The following is an 18,780-nucleotide window of genomic DNA, read 5'->3' on the forward strand; positions in this document are numbered from 1 at the left end:
ATTTATTTTATTCTCTTCAGTAACACAGAGGCTGTGAAGTATCGTAAAGAATTGTTTTGTGATATATCTCGAGATAATATTGTATCCTGAGATGCCCTATGATTCACCGCTGTCCCATGACTTTTGGCATGCCAGTGAAAATGTCCATTTACAACACTGTGTATTGAAACAGTCTTATCAGAAAGCAGAGGTGTCAGGTGTGTGAGATCATATTTATACTCAGGAAGGATGGGCTCATTAACTTTATTGATGCGTGTGACACATGTGGATATGGGATACTGGTTTTTATGACTAAACACACGGAGCAGTCCTGCTTTACCTCCATAAACGATCTGAACGAGCTGTGAGAGCAGTCTGCTGTTTCTCACAGTTAAACGCAGTAAACTCTGCACTGCGCTGCGTAACACAGCTTATTGTTCCTGGCAGTAAAGGAAGCAGCCGTGCTGTAAACAGGTCACAGTCTGTAGCCCTTCAGGCTGAGCCTCTCTGACCTTAATGCCCTGAAACAGAGGAGCAAGAGAACACGCTCAGCGGCTGCAGGATCTTCACTTATACACGGATCAGATTACACAAATTCAGCACGATTTATACCTGATTTTTTAGGTGCCTACAAATAGTCAAAAGCCCTATTGGGATGGGATTAGTTTCTCAGGGGGTTCTGGGGTAATTTTCTCTTTTATGGGGGTTTTTATCCTCTGTGATTTTATTCCTGTCCAGAACGATCATGTAGGTGTTTTTCTCAGACGTCCTCTGAGAAAATTACAGGCTGAATTATCTACTGTTTTTCTCTGAACTCTTTTCGTGGTGCTCCAGTAATTTTAGTCCCGTCTGGATCCACATCTCTGAGTTTCGTCTCCTCATGTTTAATAAAATAGCTATTTGTCCACTGCCGCGCACTGTAATTACACAGTTTGGGCGTGCGTTTCCATGGAAATCCATGTTAAAAACACAACAGCAAGTGGAAATGGAGGAGCTACTGAATGTTACATGTCACATGACCGAGAAAACCTTAAAACTCCTGTCTGGATAGGGCTGATGCCGTGGTACCGTCCGACGAAGAGACTAGCATATTCAAACATTTTGAATTTTATCGCTCAGTTTGACATGCTCTGCAAAGTGCTCCATTGTCCTGACCAATGGCCATGATTGTCAGATTCTTTGCTCCTCCTCTGTAATGATCTACGAACTTGAGGAAACAAGGACATATTGAAGCTATCTGCTCCCTGTGCTGCGTGTGGGGTTACGTGGATGGTTCGTTTTGTACTGTAATGCTCCAACTTATTGTGTTATTTCCATTTCCATTGCATTATATCCTAATAAAGCACACATTGTGATAGGTCTGAGGACTGGAGTGAGGGAACTGTAATAAGCTCATCTTCGTGGAGTAAATGTGTTTACTGACACATTATTGTGATAAACGATCTGAAATGCAGAGCGAAATCTTTGTTTCTCACCACTTCAGTCCAATAAAATATATAAACTAAAGAAAAGTAAAGCATTGAATCACAGAATCGATTCATTGATGGTTCAGAAAAAGTTCTTGTGTGTGAAAACAAACCAGTGATAAAGACTTTTCCCCTAAACAGGCACAGAATCTGTCCTCAGATTGACTCTGGACAATGTAAAAAGACCCTTAGTCAGAATCAGCTAACCGACGTGAAATTCCAAGAAACAGCACAGGCCAAAACATGGGCCGTGTTTTCACTGCAGTTTTCCTCAAGTCTTCTCCGAAACAGAATAAAAAGCAAAGGTTGTGAGAGATTACAGAAGCCATCATTCAGCAGGCAGGAACACGGCGGGCGTAATCTGGTTTGTGTTGTGCAGCTTTATAGGCGGAACGTGTCTCGCCTGAAAGGTCAGGGTGTTGAAACGACATGGCCGTTCCCTGTAAAGAGGAACTCGCTGTAATTTAAAACGAGATTGGGAATGGCAAATGAAGCCGGCGTTCGAATCAATTCAGGGAATCGGACTGAAGAACAATCAGGCAGCTGATCTCCGGAGCAGAGAGCCGCCGTCTCAACTGGAGGCAGCGGTGCTGGATGCACTGGAGAGACCCAGTGATGAAATATGGGCGAAATCTCTTGCAGAACTGGAGGAAAGAGCGGCAGGCAGGAAGTGATGAACTCGTCACAGCATGATAGTCAGAGAGAACAAACGACAGAGAGAGACAAACATCAAAAGTTCGGTGTCAAACGGAGCGACGGGGTCTCCTCTTTCTACCCACCACAGATCAGTTCACCAGTTTCACACGGCGCTGCGTGGTCAGTCAAACATCGGGTGGTAGGAGTGAACGATATGGACGAAAAATACCTCATTCTACCTTGTTTTCCCTCTCTCTGTATCTATCCTCGTTCACGTGAGCTCCCTCTTCTGTAGAACAGAGCTGATACAATATTTTAATATGCATTATTTGATAGTATTACATATTGTATGTTGGTAAATTCATGTTTCAAAAGCTACAGACATCTGTTTTAGACTTTCTTAGCAGTTTTTCTAGTGTTTTTTTATGTTCAGTTCAAGAAAACCTTGCTTTCTTAGCTCAAGAAAACCTTTAGCTGAACGAGATGTAAAAAATTCAACTTGTGAACAAATCTACACTGAAAAACTTATTCATTGGCTCAACTCAGTCATCATTTAGCTTTGACTCAACGTACATACTGCTGTCTAGGGGTGCAAAAAAATATATCGATATCACGATATATATCATGTCATATTGATAAGTGTATCCATCAAGTATGGATACTTTCAGTGAAGCATAGGAGCTCTAAACCCCCTTATTATGACTCAAATCAAATCTAGATGATAACTTGAATCAGTTTATTCAACAATAGTTTAATTAGCTCAACTAGTTTATTTTAAGTATTGTGGAGTTAAAAGACTTTAGTTTATTCAATATATATAGTATTTAAGTATTCTTAACATATTTAGCATTTATTTTTATAGAACTGCCAATACTGACATCATAATACTGGGGCAATATAAAAGCGAACTCCAAGTGTAGCTCCAAGCCAAAATACTGTGATCACTAGGAATACAGAATAAAGGTAACTTGCTCTTACAGCCTTCAACACTGAGGCCTGGCAACTAATCAACACATATATTACACTAATGCACCACTAGGATAAGGTAGCTTTGGGCAACAGACAACATAAAGATGGTAAGTAAGTAAGGGAGAGGCCACACCCAATATGCAAATATATGTTGCCATGAACCAACACTGTAGAAAGAGCATTGACACGTGTAGTATAACAAAAAGTTGGTTCAAATCACATTTTTTCATTGGTTCAATGAGCATTTTTAAGTTTTTAGGTTGAAGTTCACTGAACTAATTTTATTGGTTTTATTGATAATATTTTAAATATTGGTTTTATTGATAATAATACCTGACTAAAGCACAAAATCACTTTTTAGAATGTAGCTAAACACTTGGCTAAATTAAATCCTGTTGCTCTTTAGCTGAGCCAGATCTGCTGTGTCATCTTAGTCAAGCTTGACCAGTGTTTCTATAACTCTAAGTGGTCGAGACTCAACAATTTCCAGGAATTCTGGGCAGACCTGCCACTGCATTATGGGGAAATGATCACTGGACTGGTATTTCCCAGAATGCCGTGAGTTTAGCAGCGAGTCAGACTCCGAGTCAGCGACTCTGTCGGATCAATGGCAGCCAGCAGGGACGCCTTCCCAGCATGCTCTGCTGTCGCTACCAGAAAATCAATGTGGACAGGAGGCCGGTTACCCGAGCGTTGTGTTTAGGAGAGTGAGAGCAATCTGTCCTTCAAACAAGTCTCGCTCTGCTCTTTCTCTCTCTCTCCTCTCACTTTGCTCTCTCACTCGCCCTCGCTCTGCTCTCTCTCCTCTCACTCTGCTCTCTCGCTCCATTAGCCATAAAGCCGCCAATGTGTCTTATTGCTGCTCACAAGTGGCGTTTAACTCATACGCCATTTAATCTACAGCTCACACACTCCTCTCACAACCTGTACACTACACACACACACACAACACACTACACACACACACAGCTCGTGGACGGTTTGATGGGCCTCCGAACAGCAGCAGCAGTGGCGGTGGCGTTTCTGCCCGTCATCATAAAGCAGGTGGGACGGGACTGATGGTGTACATTAAACAAATGAGGCAGTAACTACCCTCAGATAAAGAGGAGGTGCAGGCGTAACGTTAGACAAATGCTGAGCAATTATCTTGTTTGCACACGTAAATCGGCACACATGCAGGACGTGGCGGACGGACAGTATTACCACAGAAATACAGAGAGCGGCAGAACAATTATCCCATAAAATAACCGTGAGCTGTGAAGAGCCATGTAGCTGCAGACTGGATCTGAGCCCTTAAACACTGAGCCTTTGACCTTAAAAAACACACTGACCTGAGAACAAACTATGTACCTGTTGAGTACATTAAGTAAACTACAGCTCTGAAAAAAAAATAAGGGACCACTTAAAAATGATGAGTTTCTTTGATTTTCCCAAATTGAAGATGGATGATCACAAGCCATCAAACCAAACTGAACTGCTTGAATTTTTGCACCAGGAGTGCAGGCATAAAATTATCCAAAAGCAGTGTGTAAGACTGGTGGAGGGGAACCTGCCAAGATGCATAAAAACCAGGGGTATCTTAAAACTTTATGAAGCTTTATGAATATGAAATTGTTTTCTTTTTCTTTTCTATTATTTGAGGTCTGAAAGCTCTGCATCTTTTTTGTTATTTCAGTAATTTCTCATTTTCTGTAAATAAAACCTCTAAATGACAATATTTTTATTTGGAATTTGGGAGAAATGTTGTCTGTAGTTTATAGAATAAAACAATAATGTTCATTTTACTCAAACATAAACCTATAAATAGCAAAGAAAATCAAATAAACGATTTTTAAGTGGTCTCCAATTTTTTTCCAGAACTGTATGTCTTACCTGTGTTTTATTTAAATGAAATGAAATAGAAATTCATTTTATTCAACTGACCATAAAACTTTAAGTAGAATTAATTTGAATTACTCACAGTTTCAGCAAACATTACTTGAATAGTTTAAGGTAACAAGTTTCCTCAACTTGTTCAAACAAGTTCAGTTTATGCAGGCTTACAATGTGAAGGCTTAATGAAATATTAAATAATGAACATTAACATTAAAGAGAAACGTTGTATTAAGGCCACACCCACAGCAAACACACACACACACACACACGAACACCCCAAACTGCTTCCCTACACTGTGGCCTTTCAAATCAATTGTGCTTTAAAGACCCACATCAGGGCTCCAGACGAACACATATATAGTCAAACACACACACACACACTGAGCCTCGCACTGAAATAAGCACATGCATAGACGTGCACACACACACACACACACACACACACGCACACGCATGCCCTTTTATTTGGTGACAGGGGAATGGAGAAAGCCATAAAGAGGAGAAATCAAACAGCTCCCGGTGCAGGTGCAGTGTGTTAACAGATGCTGCTGGGACGGCTGGCATTGTACCCATGGCTCCAGGGCCGTGTTTTGTGTGTGTGTGTATGTGTGTGTGTTGAGGGGGGGTGCAGGATTAGCAGGGGCACAGAAATAATAATAACACTTCCAGAACAATGGCAGTGCCTCGGCGTGTCACGCTTACAGGAGGAGCTCGGCAGGGGGGCCGAGAGAGCAGAGCTGTAATCCATTTACTGCCACTTTCACAACCAGCAGGGCTCTCGCGCTCTCTCTCGCATGCACTCTCTTGCTTGGCTCTCTCCCTCGGCTTCTGTTTAACCACACAGAATCAGTCGTCTGTTTGTGTTTCGTGGGAAAAGGCTTTTCTTTACACTTCAGTTCTCCACAGTTCTCCACAGATCCAGGCCAGTTCCAGTGCAGATTTTAATCCATTTCTAATGGAAGTCTGTGGTCAACTGCAGTGGATCAGTGGTCTTCAGTTCTGCTTCTGGAGCACTATGCTCGTGCACACTGTGCATCTTACCCTAATCCACCCTATCTGTTCTAAAAAAAAAACTAATTACTGCCTTTAGAGGGTTTGGATTGTCTGAATGGGTTGTGTTAAACTAGGGTTAGAACTAAAACCTTCTGCCAGTATGTACCTACTACCACTAAATCGCTGGTTCGAATCCCAGTCATGCAGCTTGCCATCATCAGTCACCTTCATTAGCATTGGTCATCAGCTGCCGGAGCCCTGAGAGAGCAAAATTGTCCTTGCTCTCTCTGGTTGGGTACAGTACAGTAGATGCGCTCTTTCCCCTCATCACTCCTAGGGCGATGTGGATCAGCACAAGGCTGCGTCTGTGAGCTGATGTATCAGAACCGAGTCGCTGTGCTTTCCTCTGAGCGAGCAGGATTTCAAGAGGATAATATTTTTAAGTTCCAAACACCCTATACCACAGATTCCCTATTCAAAAAGTCAGAAATGCTGTGTCTGGGCCAAATTCAGAATCGAACATGGTTACTGCACACATCCATAATACTTACATTATTACTATACAGTAGTTATACAGTATAGCATTATCAGTTGTATTATACAGTTTATTATACATTTTATGGGCTTCTAGAAGTGTCTTTTTCAAAGTATCATAAGGGATTAAAAAATAAAGTCGTATTTATGAGACATTTAAATGATACTTAGATATCCACTGTAACACTGAACTCTGGACTACTGGACAAATGAATGAACTGACTTGGGGCTTTTTACTGCTTTAGCACGTGAGTTTAGGTAACAGAACAGGTTAGAAAAGGACAAACTGTTCGTTCCAGCAGAGGAAAGCAGTTTCAGATGGGGTCAGAGTCGCCTCTGTGTAGATCAGTCTATATGATTAACACAAGAGGTAAACAGCACAATGGAAAACAGCCTGCAGGACAAGGTCAACATTAAACACTCACTTTAGCCCCGCCCCCTCCCTCGTTATCAGCCCTGACAAAGTTCAACTGACCCTCAAAAACTCTCCGGGACACTTTTTCTCACTTATCTTTAGTGACACACTCAATGTATAAAATGTTTTATTTATATATATATATATATATATATATATATATATATATATATATATATATATATATATATATATAAATTCATTTCTATATTTTTCCTCCATTTTCTCCAAATTGAGCTGTTACCACAACGAGCCAGTGATCTCACAATCATAGCGGCAGCACTTTATGGACCAATCGGCACCCATATAAAATTTGACTTTATATTCTTTAACTTTTATAACTACTACAAAGTTTGCCACTGATGCAGTTTATAGACTGAGGCATGCTTTACTAATTACATAGAAAAAAAACTGACTTTGCACACACTAACTAACTAAATTTTTCTGGCTAAAATAACCAACTTTTATGTTCTCTGTACTTTTTTAATGTGAACTTAATTTGTCAAGTTTGGTAAAAAAAAAAAAAAGCATAATTGCATCATTACCCCATACTTTTATAGAACAATCAGCAGAATTGTGTGTTTAAAGCTGAAGAAATGTTCTAGTGGTCTTCATGCGCAGTTTAGGGCAACAAGAGCTGTTTTTTTTCCAACTGCAGTTTAGTGAAAAGCCAAGCAGTCATCCGTGCTGGTAATACGTCACTTATGAGTGGAAAACATCTTTACTGCACCTCTGAAAACAAACGCTGCTTTAGATCTGTGGCATTAATATACTGAAGATACAAAAAATAAAAAATACAAACTTCTAGTTTTTTATTTTTATTCTTTTTATTTTATTCTTTAACTAAAGTAAAGTTATTTTCAGTTTTATATTTGTAGATGTGCCAAAACTGGCAAAATTAATGTTTCAAAATTGTACAGCATAATATATCTGCACAGTATAAAACCAAAAGTTAGATTTAGCTATTTTTATATAATGAATAGCAAGCAGCTCCCTGCAAAGAGCAAGCAGCTTTTATATTAAACATGGAAAAAAGAAACAACTTTCTTTTATTTCAGTAAATGTGTTGCTATTTAAGGAAAAATGTAAAATGAAAGGAGATTTTTACAGGTTTCTGACTAGGGATGGGTATCGAAATTCAATACCAAAAAGACACAGACCGAAATGTTTTGGTACTACCAAGTACTGAAAGATCTAAAAAAAGACAAACAATACCCATCCCTAAAGTTGACAGAAGCAAATCTCTATCTAATGAGGTTTTCTTTAATAGCTCCTATATAAAAAGTATTTATTATACAATATCCATTACCTCAACAGTGATTTGTTTATTTAAATTACTAGCTCAAAGAAAGCCTAAAGAAAATGACCAAACAAAGAATTCTGCATTTCTACACTGAACTGAGCCCTCTATAGGGTTCCTGCAGTAGGTAGGTAGATCGGTAGGTAGGTAGTTAGGTAGGTAGTTCGATAGGTAGATTGGTAGGTCAGATGGTAGGTAGGTAGATAGATACTTTACTGTAGAATTGGGAAATTGCAGAATTCAGCCAGTATTCAGCCATTACTAACATATTTCAGAAATACACAAAAACTCTATACAGAAACCAATGCAGGTTAAAAACCTCTATTATTAAATCCTGAGGTTTAACAGATTCTACGAGTCTTCACCTTTAAATTGACTGCAGTCTCAGGTGAGCAGGTGCACCGTGGGACAGAGCGAGGGCTGATTGGCACTGAACCTAATGACCCGCTGATAGGATCCTTCAGAGAGATCAGTTCAAGGACCACATGCCAATCCATCCATCTAGCTGAGAGCTCCAGGTAGAATAAGCAGATAAGAGGCGGTTCAAGGCCTCGTGTGGGACCTTGGCGAGGGCTTTTTTCTGAACGCGCTCTAAACTGGATTGCTTTTATCACGGCCAGCTGCTCTGGAGCTAAAACACATAAAAACAAGAAGAGCTCTGGGGCAGAACATGGTAGCACTGTTATTTTCCCCCTCGCTGTGCTTATTGATTTCAGCTGTACGATATTCGGCTATTTCTGAACACGTTTTTTCATTCTGTCAGCTTCGTCGGTGCGGCTGGATCTATACGGCGAATACAATATTAAAGCAGGGAAAGGAGGGAAAAACTAGATTAATACGCAGTGCAGGAAATTAGAGTTTTACCACCATAAAGATATTCATGAGAAGAGGCGTCTGGTTCCGCGACGGTTTCGGCTACGACTTTAATAAGGGAAGGGTAAGCGCCGTATCCGCCCCGGGCCTATCAATCAATCAATCTGAGAATTTATCTCTCTATTCAAATGAAGCTTCTTTAATAATATCCTCCCAAAATTAAACTATCCATCAACAGCTGCTGCAGAAGCAGAACACTCCTGAAATAAAAGCGCGGCCATCTGGTCACCTGAGCAGATTCAATCACTATCCCGGGTTTTAATACTCCCCCCTCTCACAGTCCCGAGCTCAGCGCTTCCGTCCATCTGAGTCGGGTGTTTTTTTAAAAAAAGGCCGAGCTTTAAAGAACACTTTACTCAAATGTGCTAATGCAGCTAGCAATCAATGAAAGCGGATGGAGGCCGGCTGAAAGCTTCTCATTTGTATAATGCTAACAGGGCGCTACGAGCGCGCATCCAATATTAGCATTTAAGATGAGCTTTTCCATCGCGCGCCGCTGAACCGCGGAGGGGTCGCTCGCTAAGCTCAGCCTCAGGGTTTGTTCTCTCCTGAAAAATAATCCATTTTACATCTCAAAGCTTCTTAATGAAGAAAAACTCGCGTGAAAAAGCACAGGAAATACAGCGCCTGAACAACTCTAATAACTCTAATATCACACAGGCCAGCATTAAACTCACCTATATTACCAACAACATGATAGAAATAATATATCAAGGTAGGTATAGAGATGGGCGATAACATATTACAAATATCAATATTCAGGTGCATCTCAAAAAAAAAATTCAATTCAGATGTAATCTCATATATTACATAGATAAAAAAACAAAAATCTGTGTCTCAGAAAATTTGAATATTATATAAGACCAATTAGTACTTTTGGCAGTGTGGGCAGTGTGACAAGTCCTGCTGGAAAATGAAAGCTTTTATGGAGATGCGGATTTAATTTTCCAGCAGGACTTACCAAATTTAGTTTTTTGCTTTAACTGTACACTTTGTTCTGTTTTTCATCATATATTATATAGTTTGCATAGTGTAGTGTAAGATAAGTTAGGTATCTAGCCAAGTCAGCTATATAGAGAGATCATTAGCTAGAACACCAAATCTGGTACCTAAACGAGGCCAAAAGCAGTAGAAAGTTGGCTAAAGCATTACTGTAACTTCCTTGACAAAGATTTGTAAAGCATTAGCAAGGTCAGGTGCTGAAATGTATTTGTGAGCTATAGAAGTAAAAAGTATAAAGCCCCCAGTATTGAGCTGTGGAGCAGCGGTAGAACTGTGTTCTCTGGAATAAAAAGCATCAGATCAAATATATTCTCTGCCTGAGTATTTATTTAAAAAGCAAGGTATTGTCCAGAGACTACACAGCGAAAAGGTCACTCAGTGACCTTCATATTAACACACACACATGGGTTAGTTTAGATTTAGCATTATTCAGGCAGCGCTGTTTGTTTAGCACGGGGCTAGCAGCGGGACAGTTAGCTCAGCGGGTCAGGGAAGGCCCCGTGCACTCGGGCATCATCATGAGATGTTTTATTCAGCAGAGCGATGAGCCAGTCTTACTGCTCCACAGGTGAGTTCTCTACCAGGAGCAACTCCACTGGAGGTTAGGAGCCAGAAATACATATATCTATCTATATACAAAGAAATTAGTGGTGTCAATCGATAAAATCGAAAAAGTCATCAAAGTTCAGTGATTAATCGCAATTAATTTGACTTTTTCTTCTCCTTAACGCTATTAAATAATAATAAACATGTAAATAAAATAGACTGGAAAAACTTAGAATCTAAAAAGTTAGATTAACATCAGTCTATTGCTTAAAAAAAATACGTATTAAACACAAGAATAGTCTGAGATGAATTATGATTAAAATCATGATTGCATTTTTAAAAAGCTGTTTTTTCCCAGTGTTTATGGGAGAGTGACAGTAATACAGTTTTTACTGTATTGTAATATCTCAGGATAGTTTTAATGCTTTTTGTATTACAATATTTTCATGTAATGAGTTACTGAGTTAAACTAAAAGCTTTAATGGAGAAACTAAACACTAGTGTAGCTCCATCTTCCACACTCAACAACCTGGAAAGAGGAAATGTGCCATCAGCTGTGTGTGATAATTAATATGTGTATAGCAATGGTTTAAAGAAATGCTAACATGGCTCTTTTTACCTGTTTTTCTCAGTTTATTTTGTAATAAAGAACAGCAGTAATTAGGAACAGTGGTTTTCTGAAAGTTCAAGAAATCGTATAAAGAGTTCTAACTAAAAAATTCAGCATCAGACCGTTTTTAAAAGAACATCTAAACTTAAAATTGTCACAAACCTCCTACACACTTATCAGACCACTGTGTACTCATTTAACTACTATGTAATTATTTGAATACTCTAACTACTGCACAGGTATTTGAATACCAGCAACGTATCTACACACCTATTTTACTACTACTACGTATCTATTATGTACTTATTTGAATACAGGGTATGTACTTAGTGCTCATTTAACTAACTACTCCTTCTGCCCTGTGTTACTGTGGAATTTTTAGAGCTTCAGACTTCTGCTTTCATCCACCACCACTGTGTGAACTATTCTAAGAGTTATCCAGAACATCTGTACAAGTCTCAGACCAAACCTCATGAATGTCATTGTTTGCATATGAATGAATGATTTATGCAGAAATTGGGAAACCTCAATTGAATCCCTCTGGTAAAGTCTGGCATGTGATGCTAAGCCTGTGGGTGACAATTTAATTTCTGAATGCTGAATTTCTTGGTAAAAACCATTGAAACGTCTTGTTTTAGCTTTTCATTTGAACTCCACCATTCATGATTACTTCCTTTGTTTATTATATTACAACTGAGGAAACGAGACAAATAACCATGTAAGTATTTACATGAATTCTCATGAATGTAGTAATATATCAACTATCTTCAACATATGACCCTAAACAATCATTATTAAAGAAAAAAAAAACACCAAAAATACTCACTTACTCAGTGATCCAATACAATAATACTAGATTGATATAAAGACGCAATTCTCAACAACACCAAGTCCAAGATCCATCCATGGAATCTGCTTTGGAACATTTAACAAATCCTATTTTTAAGTTTTCAAAAAGCTGTACAGTCCCAAAAGTTGTGTTCTTTAAAGAAAACCATATACAACAAGACAACAAAATATATAAATTGCATTTGAGTTAATGGTCTTTGGCATTGCTCTTGAGGAAACCCAGAAGAACCACCAATAAAACCACCAAGAAAACATCATAATGTTTTGCTTTGACACAATGGTGGATCCTAATTTTGTTACAGAGACATTTCTCTGCAGTGCCATGCAAAAATCACCAATATTTAGCAACTGAATTCTTGTGTTGGTTCTAGATATATCTGTTGGCTCTATTAAAGAATCCTTGAAATAAACCATGTGGTGTTTGGCTCCAAGAAAAAAATGGTTATATATAGTCCCAAAAAAGGTTATCTGACAGTAAAATCTTTTCAGTGATATATAGAAGCACTTTTTAATAAAGAAACACTTTTTAATAAAGCTGAAAAACAACTTAGTGGATCAATTTCTCTACAATTAAAAAGCGTTTCAACTGTGTCCTTAAAAATATCAACCAAATACTAGCAGATACAGTACTGTGTACATTCACTTTTAGACTCAAAATATATCCATCTCTGCTAGAGAATAAATATCTTTTTAAAGTTTAAACATATGTCACTCTTGGCAAATATGGTTTAAACAAGCACTTTAGTACAGATCAGTTTTTTTTAACTCAACATTGCTCAACAAACAGCACCAGATAAAGCAGGCAAACCAATGTTTAAGCAGATTTGTCATTCATAACTACTGAAAATATGTCATTTTTGAAGCTTCATTGAGCAAACACGTTTCTAAATAATACGACAACACTAAAAAGAGGCTCTGACATAGTGGCCATTCTTTCAACAACAGAACCAAATAGAACCAGGTAGAGCATTGGAAAAGCTTTCAAATTGTTTCAAATATAATCTAAAGATGTTAATCTCTACTAGATACAGAGATACAGGAGAATTGTCATTTTTAAAGCTCCATTGTGTGTCACTCTTCTAAATAGACACTGTTATAAATTATACTATAGTCCAAAAAAAATCTTTTCATTTATTGAAACCCTTCGCCCAACACCTAGCTATCTACAACAAAAAACACCAATCAAAAGAAGCATTCAGGTATAATTGATTAGATATATCCATTGGCTTTGCTAAAGCCGTTGAGAGAAGCCCGTAATGTAGAAAGCGTTTAATTTATAACATGCAGAATACATTACTACATAGTGTGATTTATGTAACTATAAATGTGTATATAAATCAATTTAATGTTATATACATATAAGTGAATGAGTGATTGACTGGAAAAGATAGACAGAGATACTAAATGCTAAAAAAGGAGAGAATAGATAGTAAAGAATAGAGAATTCGTGTATAAATGTAGTTATTAAACCCGTATAAACCGAACTCACCATAAATTGCTGTGGTTCTGTTTCGCTACATTCAGCTCCGTCACTGAGCCGAACCAGAACCGACCATTTCTGTCCAGTACAAACTAGTAACCCAATGCAACGATAATCCCCCAACAATTCACTTTTATTCCGCTTTTCTCCTCGTTTTACACATTCCCCAAGACTGGAAAGAGTCCAATCCGACTGGAAACCCTGGATAATCCCTCAGAAAAAATAAGAAAACTTGTCCAAACGGTTCCTGTCAGGAAAAAGAACCTGCGGGATCTCCGACAGCCGTTATCGCCCAACAGCACTCCGTTAAAGTGGCTTTAACCGAACAAATCAGCCGTTAATTCACAGCGCCTGCTGTCGACAACCCCGTACACTTCGACGGCAGTCACTGAAAACGGAGGAATCGCGGAGAAAACACAGAAATCCTCGGTTTTTAAGGCGTTTTATCCGCTTAATTCCGCGTTAAATCCTGAGGAGAACCGCCGCGTCTTCACTTTCCAACGGCTCTTCTCTCCTACAGGCTTTTTTGCGTGTTATTTTTTAAAAAGCCGCTCGCGATTCAGTTTAAATGTAAACAGCAACAAAACTCAAACTCCCAAACCGACCGTTACTGTTCAAACCCTGCGCGCGGGAGATATGCTGCTGCGCCTCCGCGCGAGCCTTTTTTATCCGTTAACCGACACGGGATCCGCCGCAGGTAGCGTTCCGTGCCGTTCCGTTCGCGAGCGCAGTGCAGTGCAGTGCAGAGCGCGCGCAGGTTCCACTCCGCGCTCCCTCCGTCCTCGCGACACACTGACAATACAGCCCAAGCGCAGACTGGTCTCGCGCATCCAATCCACGCCCACAGTCCAATCAGCGAGCTCGGGGGGATTTAAACGTCCGCCCACCCAGACCAATCAGGGGCGGAGGGCTGTTGCCACGGGAACGCTCTCAGCGTCCAAACGGCTGATGCTGTTAGCAGTGTTAGCCAAATCAGAGCTTTGCATTCTTTTAAAATATAATAAATAAATCTCACTTTTAAGTATTTTATATAAAATAAAATATTCTCTTTTATAAGTAAAAGTTCACTGAATAACGTTTAGAGCTTCTTCAAGTTAAAACTGTCGCTGACCCTTTTTTTTGAGGAAACATTTTTTCAACTTTCCTTGAAGTTTCCTCAAAGCATCTTAAAAGGTTCCTCTACTGTTTTAAACTGAAGAACCCCAAAAAAGGTTGTTTTGATGTTGCTAAGTGGTTGTTATAGGCTTGCTAGGTGCTTGATATGACATCACAGGTGGTTACTACGATCTTGTGACGCAGTTTCTATGGTGATTTATTCTGCAAAAAAGGTAAGTTGAATACACAATGTCCTGATATCTTGGATATTGCATATGATTGGCAGACATCAAGGAGCTGATATCAATTTGCATTTGACAATCCTGCGAGTCACAGGAGAAGTGGGATGTCTGTATATGTTAGAGACGTTAGTCTAGAATCATCCTCACTCACTCATCGTCAACCGCTTTATCCGTTAAGGGTCGGGGGGGGGGGGGGGATGGTGCTGGAGCCTATCCCAGCTGGCATCGGGCGGAAGGCAGGATACACCCTGGACAGGCCGCCAATCCATCGCAGGGCAGACAGACACATTCACTCACACACTCACACCTAAAGGGCCAATTTTCAATCAAGTTCAATCAAGTCTTTGGACTTTGGGAGGAAAACGGAGACCCCGGAGGAAACCCACGCAGACACGGGAAGAACGTGCAAACTCTACACAGAAAGACCGGGGTCGGAAGTGGAAGTGCTAACCACTGCGCCCCTAGAATCATCCTTTGTGAACTAATTTCTTTCTAATGCCAAATAACTTAATAAAATAATAATAACATCAGATACCAAACTGATCAGCTGAATCTAATAAATCATACATTATATTTTCTGCAGATCTATGACTGTTAATCTGGGTTTGCTCCATGTTACAGTAGTAAGGCTGTATGTAGGCTGGGTTCTGAACCGCTGCGGAAGTGACCGGGCTCGTGGTGAGTCTTACACAATGTAAAGTCCGGATATTACTGATCACACCTTTAAAAGGACCCGCTCGGCTTCTCCGGCTCGGCCCGGGGGAAATTACGTGGTGTGATATTGCCTTTGACACATTTGTTTAGGCCGGTGAATGCATAATGCATGAGTTCCACGAGCCCCTTACACTGCCCGCCGAGAATTCCCCACCGCCGAGCGTCCAATCCCACCGCCCGCCCGGCCGGGAGTCGTCCGTTTATCAAATCAGATCACCTGAACCTCCGCCCGCAAGGGCCTCGCTCTGCATTCTGCTGAATTAACCATCCTAACACACACTCGCAGCCGGAGCCCGGTGCACCGGAATGGGAATCAAACGGAATGACAGCACTCTGGGGTAATCACCTCGAGCCCTGATCCACATGCAGCTCTCCTCACTGTACTGTACTGTATGATCTTTGAGGTGTAAATCCAGGCCTTTAGATCTTAGTTCCATATCGAGCTCCATTCTTATCCAAACCTAAAGCAGCTTCTTTCTGAAGGCCTGGGTTATATACGTAGGCCTTCATGCACTGCATAAAACTTCTTTACCCCTACAACCCCAATTCCAATGAAGTTGGGACGTTGTGCACAAAAATAAAAAGCATAACTAAAAACAGAGGCCTCGATGATTTGCTAATCCTTTTCAACCTATTCAATTGATCTAAGGTAAAAACAGATAAACATTATTGTTTTTTTTTAGCAAATATTCACTCATTTTAAATTCGATTTAAAGTTGAAACCGGGGCAACAGAATACTGGGAAAGTTAAGGAACGCTCAGAAATCACCTGTTTGGAACATTCCACAAATTAACAGGTTATTTGGAAACAGGTGAATATCATGATTTTGTATAAACAGAGCATCCCTAAAAAACTCACTTGTTCACAAGCAAGGATGGGGCAACCTTCAGCACTTTGTGAACAACTGCGTGAGCAAATAGTCCAACAGTTTAAAGGAGAGCTCTGGTGTAAAATAAACTTTTGTTGTAAAAAGTTCTTACCTTTGATGTATAGCACACCTCCCACAGCGTTCAGAGATCCAGAAATTTTAACAGTCCAAACCCCCTTCAGACTGGGTGACACGGGGCATATTTTGTCCCAATAAATTGCGTTTTCCAGCGATTTATCGGGTAAATTATGCCCTGTTTCACCCAGTCTAAAGGGTGTGTGGACAAACAGTTAAAATTTCATTTTTATTCTTATATTTTTCACTGGAACATTATTTAAGTCTGAAAGGGTTACACAACACAAATGGTACGACCTCTGATGTTGTTAAGAAGCCTGAATCAGAGCAATGCAAAACTGATAAGGCCTGAATTTAGACTTTCTACTGATCTTCTGAAGACTCTTTGAGACCTGAGTCGAAGCGTTTCCGCTGCAGGCGAGCGAGGTCCACTCCTAATCCCTCAGCCGGCCACGGGCGCCGCTGCGCTGGCCTTCCATTAGCTGCTCTGATAGGAAGTGGAGGAGCATTAGCCCGAGCAGCAGCCTGCAGCCTCAGATCCGTCTTAAGCCACATCATCAATTCCCCCTATCTGATCCTCCAGCTTCCTGCCTCACGCCACCTCTCCACTCCCCTCACACAGCTGCTGCATTCACATGCCTCACACACTCCGCAGGTGGAGAAATAACACAGCCAAACTGGAGGATTCTGGAGCTGGAGTGTCACAGAAATTACAGAAATTATTTAATTATGTTTATATATGCAAGTGATCATTATAAAATAAGAATGAAAGGTGATAAATGATATGTTTAAGGTGGATGACTAAATGAAAATGAAAGCTCTAGATTAAACCCTGTTGGAGCTTCTAGTCTGGATACAAGATGAGATTGAGACAGCTGGGTACAGATTATGCTACAGCTGGGCCTGTAGATCCTGCTCTGTACTGACTGGTGTCTCAGCTGGTCCTATATATGCTTAATTGGTGATAAATCTAGCAACCGGTCAGACCAAGGACTTTTGCAATCTGGTTGAGACATTCTGAGAAAGCCTTGGAAGTCATGCTATGAGATGTAGCCCATATTCTTCACTTATCACTGAGATGTTTGTGTAGAGTCACTTCCTCAACAAGTAGTTGTTAGTTGGGTGCTGGAGTATTGGAAAGTGGTTGCTGTGGAGATGCTAAATGATTGTTACGGTGTTATGCCAGTATATGCTGGTAAGTGAACTAGTCAACTAGCTTAGCTTGGTCTTCATGGATGCCCAACACGGTCATGCTCGTCGAGTTGTCTTGGTCTTCTTTAGGGCTGGCCCGAATAGCGTTTTTTGAGCTCCGGATATTCGGCACTGATTCGAAGCGAATATTCGAATATTCGTTTTTAAACAAAGAGGTAAAAAAAAATAAATAAAAAAAAAGCAAATCACGGCCCCTTTAATCCACTGAAAAATGTTCAATTTGCTCTGACCGACGAGACATATTCACCCCGGATTTTTGGTGTTTTTATCCCGGATTTTTGTGTTTTCACCCCATATTTTTTCTGTGTTTTTAGCCCAGATTTCTTTGTGTTTTCATCCCGGAATTTCTGCTGCCCCACACGGCTTATCCGCTGCATAAGCAGGCTAGGAGGCTGCTGCACGGTTTCTCCGCTGCGCAAGCCAGCCCAGTAAATTGCTGTTTGTGTTTTCACACTTAGGCTATTTGCTTAAAAAAACAAACAAAAAAAAACGTTTGTTCAGGAAGTATTTTATATTCTTAAACATTGTTAATTATATTAGAGGACAGTCATTGTAAACTGTACTTGGTCTATTTCGGTTAAAGGATTGTGCAGGGCATATTACTGATTTTGTATTTTTGCACTTGGGCTATAAGCTCAATATTAAATATTTCGTTTGTTTAGAAATTATTTTATATTTTTAAACCATGTTAAATTATATTAGAGTAGAGGAAAGTCATTGTTAATGACGTTATTGTACTTGGTCTATTTCGGTTTAAGGATTGTGCAGGGCATAGCCGTATTACTGATTTTGTATTTTTGCACTTGGGCTATAAGCTCAATATTAAATATTTCGTTTGCTTAGAAATTATTTTATATTTTTAAACCATTTTAAATTATATTAGATAAGAGGAAATTCGTTCAGACATCATTTTTGTAGGCCAGGCTTTTGTAACCGATTTAGCCCCTACTGTACATTACCCCTTACGTTTTATTATATAAATCAGTTTCGAAGAGCCTGCATTTTTTTATCATGTATAATAGAGGTCTGCGCGAGACTGATTTTTA

At 39.8% G+C, this 18,780-nt stretch overlaps 1 protein-coding gene across 1 annotated transcript in view; it reads right to left on the reverse strand.

Annotated features, from left to right (window-relative positions):
* Positions 1 to 14,332, reverse strand: part of fam222aa (family with sequence similarity 222 member Aa) — an 80,299-nt gene extending 65,967 nt beyond the window's left edge. Inside the window, exon 1 of the mRNA XM_007233489.4 lies at positions 13,537 to 14,332. The gene's annotated coding sequence lies outside the window, so the exon portion shown is untranslated. The remainder of the gene's footprint in view (positions 1 to 13,536) is intronic.
* Between the last annotated feature and the right edge of the window lie 4,448 nt (positions 14,333 to 18,780).

Source organism: Astyanax mexicanus, chromosome 22 (genome assembly GCF_023375975.1).
Source record: "Astyanax mexicanus isolate ESR-SI-001 chromosome 22, AstMex3_surface, whole genome shotgun sequence".
NCBI classification, from domain to species: domain Eukaryota; kingdom Metazoa; phylum Chordata; class Actinopteri; order Characiformes; family Acestrorhamphidae; genus Astyanax; species Astyanax mexicanus.